We start from the raw sequence: 21884 nt of genomic DNA, 5'->3' as shown, positions 1-21884 counted from the left end.
CACCGTCGTGGTACGCACCGCTGCGGGTGTGACCGCCATCTCCTATCTGCTTAATCACTCGATACCTGATCATCCACAGGAGAGGACCTATACTTTTGATTGCTGCTGTGAACTCGGTCTGGAAGAGACAATGGCTCAAGCGACTGGGGAAAGGGCCCCTGCCTTCACTTCTGAAGAATTGGACAAACTTGTGGATGGGGTCATCCCCCAGTATGCACTACTCTACGGTCCTCCAGACCAACAGGTAAGTCCACTGGGAGCATGCTTTGTGGGCAATGCCTGTGTTGAGTGGGGTGGATGAACGATGGTGGGGAGGGGAGCGAATGAGGCATGCATCGCATGACAGATGAGAGCATGTGCCATATGGCAAGGGTGGGGAGGGGGGGCCACTCACATCGAGCATGCAGAAAATGATGATATTTTTTTTCCCCCCCTGTACATGTCACATAGGTCAGCGCCCATCAGAAGATCGACATTTGGCGTGCCATCGCCAAGGACGTCCGGACCCTGGGGGTCCACAACAGACGGGGCACCCACTGCCGAAAGAGGTGGGAGGACATCCACTGCGGGAGCAGACAGACCGTGGAGGCTCTGCTGGGGATGGCCTCCCAACCTAGGAGGGGTGCCACACGGCAATTGACCCCCCTGATGTCCTGGATCCTGGCGGTGGCCTACCCTGATTTGGATGGGCGCGTGAGGACATCACAGCAGACACAAGGGGGTGAGTACAAGCACAATCTACTATATTAGCGCAGAGTGGAGGTGTCTGGGTGGGGGAGGAGGGCTGTGGGTATCTCTAGGCCAGGGCGATTTCTGTAGGCTAGGCCCCTCCGTAAGGCATGGCCCTGTGCCCCCGCCCCCCGCCTCTGTAGTGTGCTAAGTACAGCTATCCATGGCCCTGGGTCACCTATGTGTGCATTTGTCCTCCATAGGCCTGTAGGCCAAGTCCCAATAATTGAGTAGTGTACACCGAGTGCGCAGCGTAGTGCAGGGGGCTTCTGTGTCTGTCCTCTCCGCCAACGGTGTCGCCAATGCATGCACTCAACATGTCTTTATTTCCCCCCCCCCTTTTTTTGGTCTTCCTGTACATGTGTGCATTAGCATCATCAGGCGGAGGAGAAGTGGCATCGGAGCACGAGGGAGCTGCATCTCACATGGCCCCGGAGGGCCATGCAACCGACTCCGAGTTCACCAGTGAGACGGAGGGCGAGGGGAGCTCCACAACGGGGACCCGTGGAGACGTCAGCGACATAGACACGTCCTCGAAAGGGAGCTCCCTTGCGGTGGCGGCAACATCCGTGCCCACTGCTACAACAGGTACAGCTGCCACCCAGCGCACCAGCTCCGCCCTCCCAGCAGTCCCTCAGCGTTTGCCCCGTGCCCGCTCGGCCAGGAAGCCGGCCATCTCCTTCGCCCCAGGCACCTCAGGCCCTGCCCCAGTTACCCCTGCTGCCCTCAGTGAGGAGATCATTGACCTCCTCCAGAGGCTCATTGTTGGGCAGTCTACCCTTTTGAATGCCATCCAGGGTGTAGAAAGGGAGGTGCACCGGAGCAATGCATACCTGGAGGGCATTCATTTGGGTCAGGCTGCCCATCAGCGATCGTTCAAAGCTCTGGCCTCAGCACTGACGGCAGCCATTGTCCCTGTCTCCTGCCTCCCCCCCTCCAATTTCCTCATCCCAGTCCCACTCCCCTGTTCCTCTGCCTATCCCAGACACACCTACAGACCAGCCTGCACACACCTCAACACCCAAGGGCAGCTCATTCAGACATAAGCACCACAGATCACACAAGCATTCACACAAGCAACATCCACATGCAGACATGCCAACAGCCACTGCCTCCTCTGTGTCCCCCTCCTCCTCGTCTCCCTCCTCCCTCCCTGTGACATCTCCACTCACACCTGCATGCACACCACCATCAGCCAGTACGTCCATCACCAGCACACCCACCAGAACACTCCGCACACGTGCAGTCACCACCCCCACTGCCATTTACACGTCCCCTGTGTCCTCTCCCAGTGTGTCTGTCACCCCCACTTCCAAAACACACAAACGCAGGCAGCCACCCACCCAACAGCCATCCACCTCACGACAGCCTCCGTCACAAGCACCTGCACCCAAAGACACCACACTTGACTCTCCTACAACCACATCCTCTCCCTCCACTCCCATACCCACTGCACCTGCCCTTCCCACTGCTCCTAAAAAGTTTTTCCTTTCCAAAATTAACCTCTTTGCATCACCTGACCCACCCCCTCCAACTCGTAAGAGTCCAATCAGCACCTCAGCCACCACAAGCCCTGGACCTCCAAGGACCATAGTCCAGGGCTATTGGAGTCCACCAGCTTCTAGGGCAGCAACATCGGCCAGCAGCAAGGGGACAGCCAGCCCACCCCCTGGAAAAAAAACTAAAAAAGGAAAGGGCCGGCGCGAGAGGCCAGAGACGGCAGCCCCCAAAGGCACTCCCCTGGCACCGTCACCTGGCACATCCACAAAGGGAGGCAAGGGCCCCAGAGAATCGGCAAAGGAGGGCAAGGGCAGCACGGCGGAGAAGTCAGGCAGCAGGCGAGCTGGCCAGGAGGGCCCCACCAGCCCCATTCCGGGTGTGATGGAGGACACCCACGGGCCCAGGACTCCAGCACAGGAGGGCCCCGCAAGCGAAAGGTCGGATGGGGAGTGAGTGGGAAATATTGGCCGGATCTGGTGCCCTGGGAACACATCACAAGCACCGCTGAACAGGGCCCCGCCGTGACAAGCACCGCTGAACAGGGCCCCGCCGTGGCAAGCACCGCTGAACAGGGCCCTTCAAGACAAGCACTGCTGAACAGGGCCCCGCCGTGACAAGCACCGCTGAACAGGGCCCTTCAAGACAAGCACCACTGAACAGGGCCCCGCCGTGACAAGCACCGCTGAACAGGGCCCCGCCGTGACAAGCACCGTTGAACAGGGCCCCGCCGTGGCAAGCACCGCTGAACAGGGCCCTTCAAGACAAGCACCGCTGAACAGGGCCCCGCCGTGACAAGCACCGCTGAACAGGGCCCTTCAAGACAAGCACGGCCGCTGAACAGGGCCCCGCCGTGACAAGCACCGCTGAACAGGGCCCTTCAAGACAAGCACCGCTGAACAGGGCCCCGCCGTGACAAGCACCGCTGAACAGGGCCCCGCCGTGACAAGCACCGCTGAACAGGGCCCTTCATCTCAAGTACCGCTCCGCTGGGCCCTTCCTCTCAAGCACCGCTCCGCTGGGCCCTTCATCTCAAGCACCGCTCCGCTGGGCCCTTCATCTCAAGCACCGCTCCGCTGGGCCCTCCCTGTCAAGCACCGCTCCGCTGGGCCCTCCCTGTCAAGCACCGCTCCGCTGGGCCCTCCCTGTCAAGCACCGCTCCGCTGGGCCCTTCATCTCAAGCACCGCTCCGTTGGGTCCTTCCTGTCAAGCACCGCTCCGCTGGGCCCTTCATCTCAAGCACCGCTCCGCTGGGCCCTCCCTGTCAAGCACCGCTCCGCTGGGCCCTACATCTCAAGCACCGCTCCGCTGGGCCCTTCATCTCAAGCACCGCTCCGCTGGGCCCTCCCTGTCAAGCACCGCTCCGCTGGGCCCTTCCTCTCAAGCACCGCCCCGCTGGGCCCTTCATCTCAAGCACCGCTCCGCTGGGCCCTTCATCTCAAGCACCGCTCCGCTGGGCTCTCCCTGTCAAGCACCGCTCCGCTGGGCCCTTCATCTCAAGCACCGCTCCGCTGGGCACTTCATCTCAAGCACCGCTCCGCTGGGCCCTTCCTCTCAAGCACCGCTCCGCTGGGCCCTTCCTCTCAAGCACCGCTCCGATGGGCCCTTCATCTCAAGCACCGCTCCGCTGGGCCCTTCATCTCAAGCACCGCTCCGCTGGGCCCTCCCTGTCAAGCACCGCTGGCCCATTGGCAGGGCCGGATCTGTGTCGGGCAGGGCTTCACGAAGCACTCTGGGAACCATGCCTCCTCCTGAACCAGTGGAGTCTGTAATCCACTTGATGGACTGTGGCTTTGCACTCCCCAGGATGGTACAGTGGGCAATCCACCCACTGTAGAGACTTGTGAGACTGTGGCTTTGCACTCCCCAGGATGGTACAGTGGGCAATCCACCCACTGTAGAGACTTGTGAGACTGTGGCTTTGCACTCCTCAGGATGGTACAGTGGGAAATCCACCCACTGTAGAGACTTGTGAGACTGTGGCTTTGCACTCCCCAGGATGGTACAGTGGGCAATCCACCCAGTGTAGAGACTTGTGAGACTGTGGCTTTGCACTCCCCAGGATGGTACAGTGGGCATGGAGGCCCCTCGTGGATCTGGCGTCGTGGAGTCATCTGGCTGAGGTGCCCCCCCTTCACTTCCCCCTGAGGTGCCTGTAGTTTTACTATCTGGTGCCTCTGCAGTGTTCTCTCCAATGGAATCGGGTCTCGTGTGTGGGCTTTGCCCATGTGTTTAGGCCCATTTTCCCACGGACAATGGCAGATAGCCAATATGGGCCAGACTTTTGACCTATGTATATATTGTTCATGTTGTAATATATTTTATTTATATATTTCATATTTCACTTAACTTCAAATTTCCTATAATATACTTCAATTTTACTGATCATTTTATTTTGTCTTTGCATTCTTCCGGGGGGTTTGGGGGGTGTCACTCTGAGTTGTTGCTCTGCATTGATGTGTGTGTTGTAGTGGGTGAGGGTGGGGGTGGGTGTGTCGCGTATGTGTGTCCCCGTAATTTTTTGCCTCCCCCCTCCTGTGTGTCGTAGGTGCAGTACTCACCGTTGTCGTCTGCGCCGGCGTTCGTGCTCCTGGTAGAGGAGCAGGAAGACAATGGCTGGGAGGATGTGGAGTTCCGGTTCCATGCTGTCCCGATTCCGCGTGGAGTGTGTGAAGGTGAGTGTTTTCCGTTTGAAAAGTCTGTTTCCGCCATGTTTTTATCGGCGGGGCAACCGCCCCGGAAAAGGTGGCGGATTGGTGGGTCGTGATAGGGTGGGCGGTACATTGTCTCCCGCCTGTCTGTTGGCGGTGACCGCCGCGCTGTTTGTTTGTCCTGCCGTGGCGGTCGGAGTGTTAAAGTGGCGGGCTGGGTTGGCGGTTCCCGCCAGGGTCGGAATTCCATTTTTTCAACCGCCAGCCTGTTGGCGGGTTGGCCGCCGCATTAACACCGACCCCCAGGGTCAGAATGAGGGCCAGAGTGATAGCAGTCGGTGCACACAGGCGTACAATCTAACCATCCTCAGGCACAGAGTGATAGCAGTCTGTGCACACAGGCGTAGGAATCTAACCCTCCTCAGGCACAGAGTGATAGCAGTCTGTGCACACAGGCGTATCAGTCTAACCCCCCTCAGGCACAGAGTGATGGCAGTCTGTGCACACAGGCGTAGGAATCTAACCATCCTCAGAGACAGAGTGAGAGCAGTTGGTGCACACAGGCGTACAATCTAACCCTCCTCAGGCACAGAGTGATAGCAGCCTGTGCACACAGGCGTAGGAATCTAACCCTCCTCAGACACAGAATGATAGCAGTCTCTGCACACAGGCGAATCAATCTAACCCTCCTCAGGCACAGAGTGATAGCAGTCTGTGCACACAGGCGTATCAGTCTAACCCTCCTCAGGCACAGAGTGATAGCAGTCTGTGCACACAGGCATATCAGTCTAACCCTACTCAGGCACAGAGTGATAGCAGTCTGTGCACACAGGCGTAGCAATCTAACCCTCCTCAGGCACAGAGTGATAGCAGCCTGTGCACACAGGCTTAGGAATCTAACCCTCCTCAGACACAGAGTGATAGCAGTCTGTGCACACAGGCGAATCAGTCTAACCCTCCTCAGGCACAGAGTGATAGCAGTCTGTGCACAAAGGCGTATCAGTCTAACCCTCCTCAGGCACAGAGTGATGGCAGTCTGTGCACACAGGCGTATCAGTCTAACCCTCCCCAGGCACAGAGTGATAGCAGTCTGTGCACACAGGCGTAGCAATCTAACCCTCCTCAGGCACAGAGTGATAGCAGTCTGTGCACACAGGCGAATCAATCTAACCCTCCTCAGGCAAAGAGTGATAGCAGTCTGTGCACACAGGCGTATCAGTCTAACCCTCCTCAGGCACAGAGTGATAGCAGTCTGTGCACACAGGCGTATCAGTCTAACCCTACTCAGGCACAGAGTGATAGCAGTCTGTGCACACAGGCGTAGCAATCTAACCCTCCTCAGGCACAGAGTGATAGCAGTCTGTGCACACAGGCGTAGGAATCTAACCCTCCTCAGGCACAGAGTGATAGCAGTCTGTGCACACAGGCGTATCAGTCTAACCCTCCTCAGGCACAGAGTGATAGCAGTCTGTGCACACAGGCGTGGGAATCTAACCCTCCTCAGAGACAGAGTGATAGCAGTCGGTGCACACAGGCGTACAATCTAACCCTCCTCAGGCACAGAGTGATAGCAATCTGTACACACAGACGGTAAGTTATGTGAGCCTCTCCACATGGACACGTCACTCTATCCCTACTCAGACACAGAGTGATAGCAATCTGCACACAGACAGTAAGTTATGCGAGCCTGTGCACACGGACACGTCAGTCCATCCCTACTCAGACACAGAGTGATAGCAGTCCGTGCACACAGACAGTAAGTTATGTGAGCCTCGGCACACAGACACTTCAGTCTAACCCTACACAGACATGGAGTGATAGCAATCTGTGCACACAGACAGTAAGTTACGTGAGCCTGTGCACACGGACACGTCAGTCCATCCCTACTCAGACACAGAGTGATAGCGGTCCGTGCACACAGACAGTAAGTTACGTGAGCCTGTGCACACGGACACGTCAGTCTAACCCGACACAGACACAGAGTGATAGCAGTCTCTGCACACAGACCGTAAGTTATGTGAGCCTCCGCGCACGGACACGTCAGGCTAACCCGACTAAGACACAGAGTGAGAGGAGTCCCTGCACACAGACGGTAAGTCATGTGAGCCTCTGCACATGGACCCATCAGTCTAACCCTTCTCAGACACTAAGCGATAGCAGTCTGTGCACACAGACGGTAAGTTATGTGAGCCTCTGCACACAGACACGTCAGTCTAACCCTACTCAGACATAGAGTGGTAGCAGCCTGTGCACACAGATAGTAAGTTATGTGAGCCTCTGCACACAGACATGTCTGTCTAACTCTACACAGACATAAGGTCATCTCAGTATGTGCATATAGCCACTGATTGTGGCAGTCTGTGACTTATGTGAGCCTTTGCACACAGGAACATCAGTCTAACCCTTCACAGACATGAAGTAAAGTGATAGCAGTGTGTGCATAAAGACAGTGAGTTGTATGACCCTGTGCATAAAGGCTGTTATAAATTGTCTCTCTAGTTGGCAGAGGTATGCACCCTATCCAAGTAGGGACCACAATCCTAGTCAAAGTAAATAAGATACACACTAAAAGTTTACCTGTGCTCACCCTCTGGTGGCTTGCCACAGGGCACTCGGGCTTAAGTAAAGAGGCATTGTGTAAAGTATTTGTGCAACACACGCATGCAGTAACAACTGAATGCACCACACAAAAGGCTCCACACAGGTTCAGAAAAAATAAATGATTACATGCTGAACAAAAAAAGACCAAAACAACAAAAATCCAATGTATAGAAGTTGAGATATTGAATTAAAAAAAATAAATGCAACGAAGCCCTTAGAAGCAGATAACGCTAAAAGGTTACTTTAAGTCACGCTGGACATGGGCAAAGTCTAGTTTGGGCCAACCTTGTGGAAGCATAGTGAAGCTACAGGACCCATGCAGGCCCTGGTGAACAAAGTACCTTTCCTGGTTGCAACAACTAGATGTGTTGATTTTCCTCACGCAGTGGTGCAATGTGTTGCTTTGAAAGGTAAGCGTCAAGTCGAGATGCGTTGGTTTCGAGATGTGATGCACCAGGTTTATCCACGCAGTCGAGGGATGCGCCAATCTCCGGAGACAGCTATGGTGGCAATGTAGGGGGGTTATGCGCCAGCCACTTGATGCCTTGGTTCTGAAAGTGTTGCGTTGGTTCTGATCCTCACAGCAAGTTTGATGCGTATATTTTCTCTCAAAGCAGCTCAAGCCCCTTCTGAGATCCTAGACTGGGGAGGCACCTCAGGGGTTATACGCAGTCTTTGACGTCCTTGAGTCTGCAGAAACAGGGGGGCAAGCCAACAAACCCTTGAAGATCACTTGTTGCAAGTAAGTGAAAAGTCCAGTGTTTCTACAAGCAAAGTCAGGGAGCAGCAGACAGCAGGGTAACAATTAGAAAAACAGTCCCTTTGTAGAAAAACAGTCCAGTTGAGTCCTTTAGGCAGCTCTGCAGTCCTTCTGACACAGATTCAGTTCCAGATTGTTTGATTTTAGGAGGTCAGAGACCCAGTCCTTATGCCTAAAAGTTCCTTTGATGTGGCTGTGACTTCAAAGCAGCTTTCTGAAGTGCACAAGCATACCTTTTGACCCAGTCCTGTCTGCCAGGCTATCTGTGGAGGGTAATCAGCCCTTAGTGTGTGGATAGGACACTACCTATTGAAGCATAGGTGCCAGCCCCTCCCATTCCATCCTGCCCAGGAAGACCTATCAGAATGCATATGAATGCAGAGGCAGTTGAGTGTCCTGTGTTGTGGCTGTCCAAGGCGAATTCACAGCCCAGTCCAGACATGTATTGGAGACAGGCTGTAAAGCACACTGAGCTATAAGCACAGAGAAAAGTGTAATTTCTAAAACAGTAATGTGAAATCAAGCTTCAATAGTAAAGAGGATTTATCATTAGCATTCCAAACAAATAAAACAGGAAGAAGCTACTCCTCTCTGTTCAGGAATTACAACTTAAAAGTGTGAGGAATTCCCAATTTTGGCCTATGGGAGGGGTAGGTCTCACAGTAGTGAAAAATGAATGTAGCTGTTTGTCACTACCAGGACATGTAAAACTTAAAAGTACATGTTTTGCCCTTTACTTATACTGCATCCTGCCCTTAGGACTTCCTATGGCCTACCTTAGGGGTGACGTCTATGTCATTAAAGGGGAGTTTAAGGGTTGGCAAGTAGTTTTACATGCCAAGTCGAAGTGGAAGTAAAACTGCACACACAGGCTTTTCAATGCCAGGCCTGAGACATGGTTAAAGGGCAACTAATGTTGGTGGGACAATCAGTGCTTGAGGCCCTCTAGTAGCATTTAATTTACAGGCCCTGGGCACATGTTGTGCACTTTACTAGGGACCTATAAGTAAATTAAATATGCCAATTGGGTATGAGCCAATATTACCAAGTTTTACGGGAGAGAGCACATGCACTTTAGCACTGATCAGCAGTGGTTTAGTGCTCAGAGTTCTAAAGCCAACAAAAAGGAGGTGAGAAAAAGAGGAGGGGAAATGTAAACAATTTGGGGTAACCCTGCAAAATGGGACATTCTCAACACAGACATATAAGTCTAATCCTACACAGAAATAGAGGTGTGTCCATATGTGCACACAGACATGTCAGCCTAGCCCGAAACCTACACAGCAGATGTCAGAAAGCAAAATAAACAAGTACATGGCTGAACATATTAAAAGAATGCAAAAGAACCTGTGAAGTGTGTAAATGGTAAAATACACAAAATGTGATATCGTGGACATGTATGTTAGTAAAATTACTACACCTGGTTACATTTTAATTATGTTTGCAAAATTGTCTGCGATGTGAAATTTGCAAAACTTATGAAATGTTTGATTATGCAAATTTATTGTCACATTTGCACTGATGAGGCAGATTTTCCTTCTCCAAAATGTAGATGTATATTTTTACACTAGAAGGTACATGTCTATGTAACTCCAGTGTCGGCAGTAGGCACCGGGATAGGCTTGAAACAGCCATGTAGTTGTGGGGTCTGGGGTATGACTAAGATCTGACTTCAGGTTGCTGGAGGGAGCAATGGGGCACTGCTGTTTTGTGGGGGGCTGTACCTCTGGAGTTCATTATTGTGCATGGGGTGCTTGGGGTAATTCTGGCAGAAATGTGTGAGTAACAGGCAGGGATACGTAGCGTAAATTAGACGGGCATCCAGCCGCCCTGGGCCCTACCTGTGTGATGGCGGTGGAGGGTCCATGGTGCACCAGAACCGTTACCTGGGTGATGGTGGTGGAGGGGTCCACAGTGCACCAGTACCATTACCTGTGTGATGGTGGTGGAGTGGTCTGAGGTGCACCAGTCACGTTACCTGTGTGATGGCGGTGGAGGGGTCCACAGTGCACCAGTACCATTACCTGTGTGATGGTGGTGGAGTGGTCTGAGATGCACCAGTCACGTTACCTGTGTGATGGCGGTGGAGGGGTCCACAGTGCACCAGTACCATTACCTCTGTGATGGTGGTGGAGTGGTCTGAGATGCACCAGTCACGTTACCTGTGTGATGGCGGTGGAGGGGTCCACAGTGCACCAGTACCATTACCTCTGTGATGGTGGTGGAGTGGTCTGAGATGCACCAGTCACGTTACCTGTGTGATGGCGGTGGAGGGGTCCACAGTGCACCAGTACCATTACCTCTGTGATGGTGGTGGAGTGGTCTGAGATGCACCAGTCACGTTACCTGTGTGATGGCGGTGGAGGGGTCCACAGTGCACCAGTACCATTACCTCTGTGATGGTGGTGGAGTGGTCTGAGGTGCACCAGTCACGTTACCTGCGTGATGGAGGTGGAGGGGTCCACAGTACAACAGTATGGTTACCTGGGTTCTGGCGGTGGAGGGGTCCGAGGTCCACTAATACAGTACCGTTACCTGTGTGATGGTGGTGGAGGGGTCCATGGTGCACCAGTACCGTTACCTGTGTGATGGCGGTGGAGGGGTCCATGGTGCACCAGTACCGTTACCTGGGTGATGGCGGTGGAGGGGTCCACAGTGCACCAGTACCGTTACCTCTGTGATGGTGGTGGAGGGGTCTGAGGTGCACCAGTCATGTTACCTGGTGATGGTGGTGGATGGGTCCGAGGTGCACCAGTACCGTTACCTGATGATGGCGAAGGATGGGTCCGAGGTGCACCAGTAACGTTACCTGGTGATGGTGATGGTGATGGAGAGGTTTGAGGTGCACCAGTAACATTACCTGGTGATGGTGAAGGATGGGTCCGAGTTTCACCAGTACCATTACCTGGTGATGGCGAAGGATGGGTCCGAGTTGCACCAGTACCATTACCTGGTGATGGCGTTGGATGGGTCTGAGGTGCACCAGTATGTTTCATATCAGGATACAGGGATGAAGAATGTGGTGAAAGTAAGGAAAGGAAGAGAGAAGTCGATACCGTAAGTGGGAGAATGAGTGAGCAGGTGGCCCAATAAGCAGAGGAAAAGTAAGGGAATTAAATATAGAAGTTAGGATATATGGGCGTGACAGAACCATTGGGGCTCATTTGATGGCGTCGACCAAGGACAGAATTGTGAAGGGGGATATGTTGCACTGTCTAAGCACAGGGAAGTGCGGCCAATAGAGGAGTTGAAGGAGGAGGTATATGAGTTGCCCTGAGCCCCAGGGTACCAGTGACCACAGAAAGTTGGATGGCAGCCTTTTTATGTACGAGAAGCATCCAGGCACCTGTGTCGCTTTATTCAGGTATATTGATGTGATTAGAAAGGCACTGGTTACCTTTGGAGGATTATTTGGGGTGCGGTATGATGAGGAGTTCAGAGCAAGGTTTGCAGAGGATGTGATAGGAAGTGGGGAGAACTGACCAGGTTTTGTGACTTCAGTGGATGGCACCCACTAGGCCTGCTCCCACGACTTACATGGTCTGTGGGTTACCTGTGGTTTACCGGCCCTTTCAAGGACGTCACTCCCAATAGAAAGAGGGGATGTATTGCAGCCAGGAGCACGCTGGATATGTAGTAAATAATTGTGCAATAGGGAGTATTACAGATTGAAGCATGAATGTTCAAAGTGCAGAGGTAAACACATCCTTACACAGTGCAGTGACCAAGTGGGTCAGACACACGGCAGAGTACGGGGACTTTGACAACACCAGCAGCAGAAGGGAGTTGTGAAAAGGCACATATGCAGTGAGGACTGACAGTTGAGATACTGGATGAAATTGTATGATCCAGCAGAGGGAGTAAAGTTGTTGGATGGATTTCCGTTTGTTTTAGGCTGGGTTATGAAGGTCTAGGATTAAGAAGATGGAGGGACAATTAAGGTCAGCTAAGGACCACCCAAAATGTAAGCAATAACTTAAGCATGGGGAAGGTTTAATGGAGAATGGCAGGTCCTTTTGATACATGGCCACTAGAGGCGCTACACATCTCTCCCATAAGCACAGGGCTCAAGAAGGAACAGGGAGAGTTTCACCTAATTCAACATTTGTTGGCCGACGTTGATGCCCGAAGGGTATACAGTGTCTAATATTGCGGATGAGCTCTGTTCTGTTTGCGTTGGTTGAAGACACAATAGAGTTGGTCAAAAGAGCAGGGATGGGCAGCACACATAGCTAAGAGCGACATTTAGTCGGCTTTTCATGTTCTACCAGTTCACCCGATGATTTTGAGTTGCTGGGGATGCATTTTCGGGGTCCGTTGTTTGTCAGTTGTTTGACAACAGAGCTCTGCCAATAGGATGTTCTATTTCATGCACTTTATGAGAGAACTCTAGCTCCTTTTTGCAGTGACTGTTCACATTCAAGACAGAAGTGGTGATGGCAACTCAGTTTTTATGTGACTTTTTCTTTGTGGGGTCGGCTGACCCGGTGGGTTGTACGGAGTTGCAGTCAGATCTTGAGGTGTTGAAGCTGTTGTTGGGTGAGCTCTGGCCCCAGAAGAGACAGCAGGGCCAGATACAAAACTGACCTTTATGGCCTGCAAATTGACTGATAGAAGTTGTTGAAAGTGATGTTGGGAAATTAAAAAGTGCCAGTGTGGGGCAACCAGATGTTGTTGGTACATTTGAATTTTGCATGGAGACTGGTTCGCGTAGGAAGGACTTTTTGCAAATGGTTGGTCTTAATGTTGTCAGAGCATGGTACCCCCTGAGTCAACCACTTTGAGGGCAGATCTACTGATGTGGAAAGTGTTACAGGAGATATTTAGTGGAATCTCTTTGTGGGGAGGGTGGGGGAGGCTGAGTGCTCCACTCAGATATTTTCTGATACATCAAGAGGTGAGAGCTTTGGCCTTTTTTGGCAGGGAAATGGTGCGCTGAGCAGGAGCCTGAGACATAGAAGAGAGGGGCAAGAATATTGTTATTTTTAAATATTTCTCATTGCCAGTGGTTTTGGAGTTATGGGGCCTACACTTTTTTAACAAAAAGGTGTGGTTTAATATGGACAATGTGGCAGTTGTGGACACTGTGAATAAGCAATCTGTGAGGTTTAATACGCGGTGCAACCGCGGTGTCGTTAGGTGGCCGTAGGGGCATGCAAGAAACGTGGCACATCTGGACTGATGGACCACTTTCTTGTAAATCTGGCCCTCTAGTTTGTACCATGACCAATATTTTTGATGACTTTCAAAGCCGAGAGGGAGAGTGTGAGTGCGTTTTTGTCTGTGTGTGTAAAGCTTTCACATGAAATCCGACAGACACCTCACTGTACCCGACTAAAAGTATCTGTATCCAGCTGTGTAGCACCCCAAATACTCCTGTGCAGCTACGGCTCTGAGGACTTGGGCATACAGGCCAATATCATACAAGAGGGAAGTGGGAGATTTTTAAAAAGTAATGGTGAGAATGTGTTTCCTTCATTGACTTCTATTGAATTGACTTTCAGGTGTGAGAGACAAAATAAAGTCATCTTTGACTTAAAAAAACAGGAGTCTCCCACCTGAATCGGGTCTATTGGCATGTATGCAGGGGGAACTGTGAGGACACAGATGTGTGTGTTTGTGTGTGTGTGGAGGGGGGTTGTAAGAGCCCAGGCATGTGTTTGTGTGTGTGTGGGGAGGGTGTGTAAGAGCCCAGGCATGTGTGTGTGTGGGGAGGGGGTGTAAGTGCCCAGGCTTTTGTGTGTAGAGGGGTCTCAGAACCTGGCTCCACAGTGTCCATCTCACCTCTCACCTGTGTGTGCAGCTCAACACCTGTGAGCGTGTTCACAACTATGAGGGTCATTATGACCCCGGCATTAAGTGTTAATGTGGCGGCAGTACCGCCAACAGGCTGGTGGTACATACCGCCACATTATGAGAATGGTGGGTTGGCTGCAGCCAACACGCCACTTCTCCACTCATACTGCCATGGAGGTATCAGCCGCCGGGCAGGAGATATCAATCTCCAGCCTGGCGGCCGGCACAGTACCACCGGCAGCATTATGAGCCTGCCTACCACCATGGTTTTGGGATTCCTTCCATGTCACCAGTAAGCGGTTCCCCACCCCAACACACACTAGACACCCCCTCCATCTAAAGCCCCCCCACACACCTTACACACACTAACCCTCCCCACAATCGACAGTCAAATACACCCCCACCCCGATCCAAACACACCCCCACCCCCTCTGATCCTCTCACTCACCCTCCCACCCCCAATCCAAACACCCCCCACCACTTCCGATCCTCTCACTCACCCTCATCCCCGATCCAAACACCCCCCACCCCTCTGATCCTCTCACTCACCCCCCACCCCTGATCCAAACACACACCCCCTGGCCCCCCTCCGATCCTCTCACTCCCCCCATATATGCACACAGCCGCAGACATGCATACACCCAATCACTCACACTGGCATACACGCATTCATACATGCATACTTCCAGACATGCTCGCACACATTCTTACACACAATCACACTGACATGCAGATACGCACTCCCTTCACCACTCTTACACGCATTCACTCACATGCATACAGCCATGCAAACAACACAACACACACAGACGCATTCACACACTCACTCAGACATTCATACACACAATCAGACACACACACACACACAATCAGACACACAGACACTCCCACCCCCCTCCCCTGTCGGAAGCCCAACTTACCTTTGTTGAGGAGGTCTTCTGGCACGGAACGGGAAGGAGCGTTGCTACTGCCAGCAGCGCACCACCAGCAGCGCCCCAGCAGCAGCGCCCCACCAGCAGTGCCCCAGCAGCAGCGCCCCAGCAGCAGCGCCCCACCAGCCGCGCCCCACCAGCAGCGCCCTGCCAGCAGAACACCGCCAGGCCGTATCACAATTCATAATACAGCTGGCAGGGTTCTACTGGTGTGGCGGTGCTGGTGGTATCAGCGCCACCTTACCACTGTCCGCCACCATGAACATTGCAGGATTTCCGCCGTTCTTGTGGCAGAAGTCTGGCAGTGCTCATAATATGGCAGACAGATGGTAGCCGCGGTGGCGGTATTTTGGCGGCCGTCATTTTACAGCCAATATCAAAATGACCACCTATGTCTTAAACTGTAAAAGGTGTGTTTGCACAGCCCCATAGTTTGCATGTTCTCCAGTGTGTAAGAATGCATTTGTGTAAACCTATGACTCCTTTGATTAAAGTCAATGCAGGTTTCCAAGCCCTTTTGCATTTGCAGATTTACCAGTTGTGCACATTTGCATTTCTTCAGGGAAGGAGATACACTGGCAAGAAGGTCTGTTTCTTATCTGTCTGCCGCTCCCTCCCTCCCTCCCTCAGGAGACTCCCTGCCTTTCAATCTAGCTGGGGAAACTGATCTGCCCGTAATTTCGCCCTACCTCCGGTGTCCTTTCGGTGAAAGGCTAAAATTAGGGACAAATGCTGTTCTTTAAGACTTTCATCAAGGACAGCAGACGGTTACGGACAGTCCGTGAAATTTACAGACGGGTGGCCACCCTACTCTGCTGTCCCTCTGCATGACATCACATCTCTGCTGTCCCTCTCCATGACCTTATAATGAGTCCCGGCTTACTCCACTGAAGCGCTTTCAATTTCTGCAATATCCTCTCTTACCACTGGAGGGCGCAACTGCACCTTTGATAGGCACAGACACGTCCACAAGTTTCCAGAGTATGTACTTCCTGGTGAATATTGTTTTTTTAACACTCACTGATGGAAGGGTCGGGTTGGGAGTGGCCCCTTTGGAGGAGGCTGTGCTGCAGTGCTTAATTTGTAAATAAAAACGTGCCGGTGCTCAAAGACTTTCTCTTAAACACCCGGCTGCTGCAATTAAATGTGCGAACAGGGAGTACTGAGGCAGCGTGATCCTGAAGTTATCTCGGGCCTCTTCAATCCATTTAAAACCCCTCCCTGCCCCTGCAGCTCACGCCTGCAGCTTTCTGCTTTCTCCCATTGTGAAGCTTTTTCGTGTTTCTCTTCCTCCATCTTTCCCAAATGTGTCTCTAGCTCGCTGTAAATGCTTGAGGCAGAAGACTAAGCCCCGGCCCTCAAAAATAAGTGCTGGTGCTCAGCACCGGAAACAACAAGCACAAATCAAGCGCCCCCTAATGCCATCATGTGTGCACAGCATCTAAAATACTGCGCACCTTGGCGGTAGTCAGGGGGACTAGCATCATAATTTTTTCACGCCTATCCTGCAAAGCACCCAGAGGCCCATTGAACACAATGGGAGCCTCTTTTAAACACCTGCACTTAGGAGGTGTTAAAAATGCAGATAAAAATGGTGCAAAGGAATCCCATAGATTCCTTTGTGCCATTTTTATGGCCTCTCTAGCACCGGAACGCCACCCTTGCATGCATTACGCCTGGTGCAGGCATAATGTGGTGCTAGGGGTTGCAAAGTGGAGCAATGCAAGCATTGCACCACTTTGTAAATATGGCGCCCCTCCAACGTCACATTAGCATAAAAAATTATGTTAATGTGGCATTGGTACGGCGCTAGGCCACCCTAAATCTGGGCCAATGATTTCTGTCGGTATTTATGTGTAAAAATCAGTAAAAACTGAAAACTGTAAGTGTTATGTATAGGAAGATCAGGATACGGTTCATAAATGGATGTTACTCCCACTCTCTTCCGCCCCCAATTCCCTGTTGGACAGCGCGTGTCTCTGTCCCCGTCTGTGTGTACCCCTCCATTATTCTGCACCCCATAATCACTGGTGCTGCAACAATCCTCAGAGTGGGGGCGTGGCGCACACTTTGTAACCCTTTGCGATACATCATGCCTGCGCCAGGCACAACGTCTGCAAAGGGGGCGTTCCCCCACTAAGGGGCCAAAAAAATGGCGCACAGAAATCGAAAAGATTTCTATGCATTATTTTTTTTTTGGCACTTAGCCTCCTTCTTAACCTTCAGCATGATGCAGTACCCCCAAAACCCCTACTTCCAGCACCCAGGCCTCCTTCTTACCTACAGCATGATGCAGTACCCCCAGAACCCCTACTTCCAGCACCCATGCCTCCGTCTTACCTTCAGCATAATGCAGTACCCACAGAACCCCTACTTCCAGCACCCATGCCTCCTTCTTAACCTTCAGCATGATGCAGTACCCACAGAACCCCTACTTCCAGCACCCATGCCTCCTTCTTACCTTCAGCCTGCTGCAGTACCCCCAGAACCCCTACTTCCAGCACCCATGCCTCCGTCTTACCTTCAGCATGCTGCAGTACCCCCAGAACCCCTACTTCCAGCACCCATGCCTCCGTCTTACCTTCAGCATGCTGCAGTACCCCCAGAACCCCTACTTCCAGCACCCATGCCTCCTTCTTAACCTTCAGCATGATGCAGTACCCACAGAACCCCTACTTCCAGCACCCATGCCTCCGTCTTACCTTCAGCATGCTGCAGTACCCCCAGAACCCCTACTTCCAGCACCCATGCCTCCGTCATACCTTCAGCATGCTGCAGTACCCCCAGAACCCCTACTTCCAGCACCCATGCCTCCGTCATACCTTCAGCATGCTACAGTGCCCCCACAACCCCTACTTCCAGCACCCATGCCTCCGTCATACCTTCAGCATGCTGCAGTACCCCCAGAAACCCTACATCCAGCACCCATGCCTCCTTCTTACCTTCAGCATGCTGCAGTACCCCCAGAACCCCTACTTCCAGCACCCATGCCTCCGTCATACCTTCAGCATGCTACAGTGCCCCCACAACCCCTACTTCCAGCACCCATGCCTCCGTCATACCTTCAGCATGCTGCAGTACCCCCAGAACCCCTACTTCCAGCACCCATGCCTCCTTCTTACCTTCAGCATGCTGCAGTACCCCCAGAACCCCTACTTCCAGCACCCATGCCTCCTTCTTACCTTCAGCATGCTGCAGTACCCCCAGAACCCCTCCTTCCAGCACCCATGCCACCTTCTTACCTTCAGCCTGCTGCAGTATAAACCAAACCCCTACTTCCAGCACCCATGCCTCCTTCTTAACCTTCAGCATGATGCAGTACCCACAGAACCCCTACTTCCAGCACCCATGCCTCCGTCTTACCTTCAGCATGCTGCAGTACCCCCAGAACCCCTACTTCCAGCACCCATGCCTCCGTCATACCTTCAGCATGCTGCAGTACCCCCAGAACCCCTACTTCCAGCACCCATGCCTCCGTCATACCTTCAGCATGCTGCAGTACCCCCAGAACCCCTACTTCCAGCACCCATGCCTCCGTCATACCTTCAGCATGCTGCCGTACCCCCAGAACCCCTACTTCCAGCACCCATGCCTCCGTCATACCTTCAGCATGCTGCAGTACCACAGAACCCCTACTTCCAGCACCCATGCCTCCTTCTTAACCTTCAGCATGATGCAGTACCCACAGAACCCCTACTTCCAGCACCCATGCCTCCGTCTTACCTTCAGCATGCTGCAGTACCCCCAGAACCCCTACTTCCAGCACCCATGCCTCCGTCATACCTTCAGCATGCTGCAGTACCCCCAGAACCCCTACTTCCAGCACCCATGCCTCCGTCATACCTTCAGCATGCTGCAGTACCCCCAGAACCCCTACTTCCAGCACCCATGCCTCCGTCATACCTTCAGCATGCTGCAGTACCCCCAGAACCCCTACTTCCAGCACCCATGCCTCCGTCATACCTTCAGCATGCTGCAGTACCCCCAGAACCCCTAATTCCAGCACCCATGCCTCCGTCATACCTTCAGCATGCTGCAGTACCCCCAGAACCCCTAATTCCAGCACCCATACCTCCTTCTTACCTTCAGCATGCTGCAGTACCCCCCAAACCACGACTTCCAGCACCCATGCCTCCTTCTTACCTTCAGCCTGCTGCAGTACCCCGAACCCCTACTTCCAGCACCCATGCCTCCGTCATACCTTCAGCATGCTACAGTGCCCCCACAACCCCTACTTCCAGCACTTATGCCTCCGTCATACCTTCAGCATGCTGCAGTACCCCCAGAACCCCTACTTCCAGCACCCATGCCTCCGTCATACCTTCAGCATGCTACAGTGCCCCCACAACCCCTACTTCCAGCACCCATGCCTCCGTCATACCTTCAGCATGCTGCAGTACCCCCAGAACCCCTACTTCCAGCACCCATGCCTCCTTCTTACCTTCAGCATGCTGCAGTACCCCCGAACCCCTACTTCCAGCACCCATGCCTCCGTCATACCTTCAGCATGCTACAGTGCCCCCACAACCCCTACTTCCAGCACCCGTGCCTCCGTCATACCTTCAGCATGCTGCAGTACCCCCAGAACCCCTACTTCCAGCACCCGTGCCTCCTTCTTACCTTCAGCATGCTGCAGTACCCCCAGAACCCCTACTTCCAGCACCCATGCCTCCTTCTTACCTTCAGCATGCTGCAGTACCCCCAGAACCCCTCCTTCCAGCACCCATGCCACCTTCTTACCTTCAGCCTGCTGCAGTATAAACCAAACCCCTACTTCCAGCACCCATGCCTCCTTCTTAACCTTCAGCATGATGCAGTACCCACAGAACCCCTACTTCCAGCACCCATGCCTCCTTCTTAACCTTCAGCATGATGCAGTACCCACAGAACCCCTACTTCCAGCACCCATGCCTCCGTCTTACCTTCAGCATGCTGCAGTACCCCCAGAACCCCTACTTCCAGCACCCATGCCTCCGTCTTACCTTCAGCATGCTGCAGTACCCCCAGAACCCCTACTTCCAGCACCCATGCCTCCGTCATACCTTCAGCATGCTGCAGTACCCCCAGAACCCCTACTTCCAGCACCCATGCCTCCGTCATACCTTCAGCATGCTGCAGTACCCCCAGAACCCCTACTTCCAGCATCCATGCCTCCGTCATACCTTCAGCATGCTGCAGTACCCCCAGAACCCCTACTTCCAGCACCCATGCCTCCGTCATACCTTCAGCATGCTGCAGTACCCCCAGAACCCCTACTTCCAGCACCCATGCCTCCTTCTTACCTTCAGCATGCTGCAGTACCCCCCAGAACCCCTACTTCCAGCACCCATGCCTCCTTCTTACCTTCAGCATGCTGCAGTACCCCCCAAACCCCGACTTCCAGCACCCATGCCTCCTTCTTACCTTCAGCCTGCTGCAGTGCCCCCACAACCCCTACTTCCAGCACCCATGCCTCCGTCATACCTTCAGCATGCTGCAGTACCCCCAGAACCCCTACTTCCAGCACCCATGCCTCCGTCATACCTTCAGCATGCTACAGTGCCCCCACAACCCCTACTTCCAGCACCCATGCCTCCGTCATACCTTCAGCATGCTGCAGTACCCCCAGAACCCCTACTTCCAGCACCCAAGCCTCCTTCTTACCTTCAGCATGCTGCAGTACCCCCAGAACCCCTACTTCCAGCACCCATGCCTCCGTCATACCTTCAGCATGCTACAGTGCCCCCACAACCCCTACTTCCAGCACCCATGCCTCCGTCATACCTTCAGCATGCTGCAGTACCCCCAGATCCCCTACTTCCAGCACCCATGCCTCCTTCTTACCTTCAGCATGCTGCAGTACCCCCAGAACCCCTACTTCCAGCACCCATGCCTCCTTCTTACCTTCAGCATGCTGCAGTACCCCCAGAACCCCTCCTTCCAGCACCCATGCCACCTTCTTACCTTCAGCCTGCTGCAGTATAAACCAAACCCCTACTTCCAGCACCCATGCCTCCTTCTTACCTTCAGCATGCTGCAGTACCCCAAGAACCCCTACTTCCAGCACCCATGCCTCCGTCACACCTTCAGCATGCTGCAGTATAAACCAAACCCCTACTTTCAGAACCAATGCCTCCTTCTTACCTTCAGCATGCTGCAGTATACCCCAAACCCTTACTTCCAGCACCCATGCCTCCTTCTTACCTTCAGCATGCTGCAGTGCCCCAGAACCCCTACTTCCAGCACCCATGCCTCCTTCTTACCTTCAGCATAGTGCAGTATACCCCAAACCCCTACTTCCAGCACCCATGCCTCCTTCTTACCTTCAGCATGCTGCAGTACCCCCAGAACCCCTACTTCCAGCACCCATGCCTCCGTCATACCTTCAGCATGCTGCAGTACCCCCAGAACCCCTACTTACAGCACCCATGCCTCCGTCATACCTTCAGCATGCTGCAGTACCCCCAGAACCCCTACTTCCAGCACCCATGCCGCCTTCTTACCTTCAGCCTGCTGCAGTATAAACCAAACCCCTACTTCCAGCACCAATGCCTCCTTCTTACCTTCAGCATGCTGCAGTATACCCCAAACCCCTACTTCCAGCACCCATGCCTCCTTCTTACCTTCAGCATGCTGCAGTGCCCCAGAACCCCTACTTCCAGCACCCATGCCTCCTTCTTACCTTCAGCCTGCTGCAGTACCCCCTGAACCCCTACTTCCAGCAGCCATGCCTCCTTATTACCTTCAGCCTGCTGCAGTACCCCCAGAACCCCTACTTCCGGCACCCATGGCTCCTTCTTACCTACAGCATGCTGCAGCACCCCTCAAACCCCTACTTCCAACACCCATGGCTCCTTCTTTCCTTCAGCCTGCTGCAGTACGCCCGGACCCCTAATTCCAGCACGCATGCCTCCTTCTTACCTTCAGCCTGCTGCAGTA

The sequence above is a fragment of the Pleurodeles waltl genome, chromosome 8 (assembly GCF_031143425.1).
Source record: "Pleurodeles waltl isolate 20211129_DDA chromosome 8, aPleWal1.hap1.20221129, whole genome shotgun sequence".
NCBI lineage: Eukaryota > Metazoa > Chordata > Amphibia > Caudata > Salamandridae > Pleurodeles > Pleurodeles waltl.
This window is presented reverse-complemented; position numbering follows the sequence as displayed.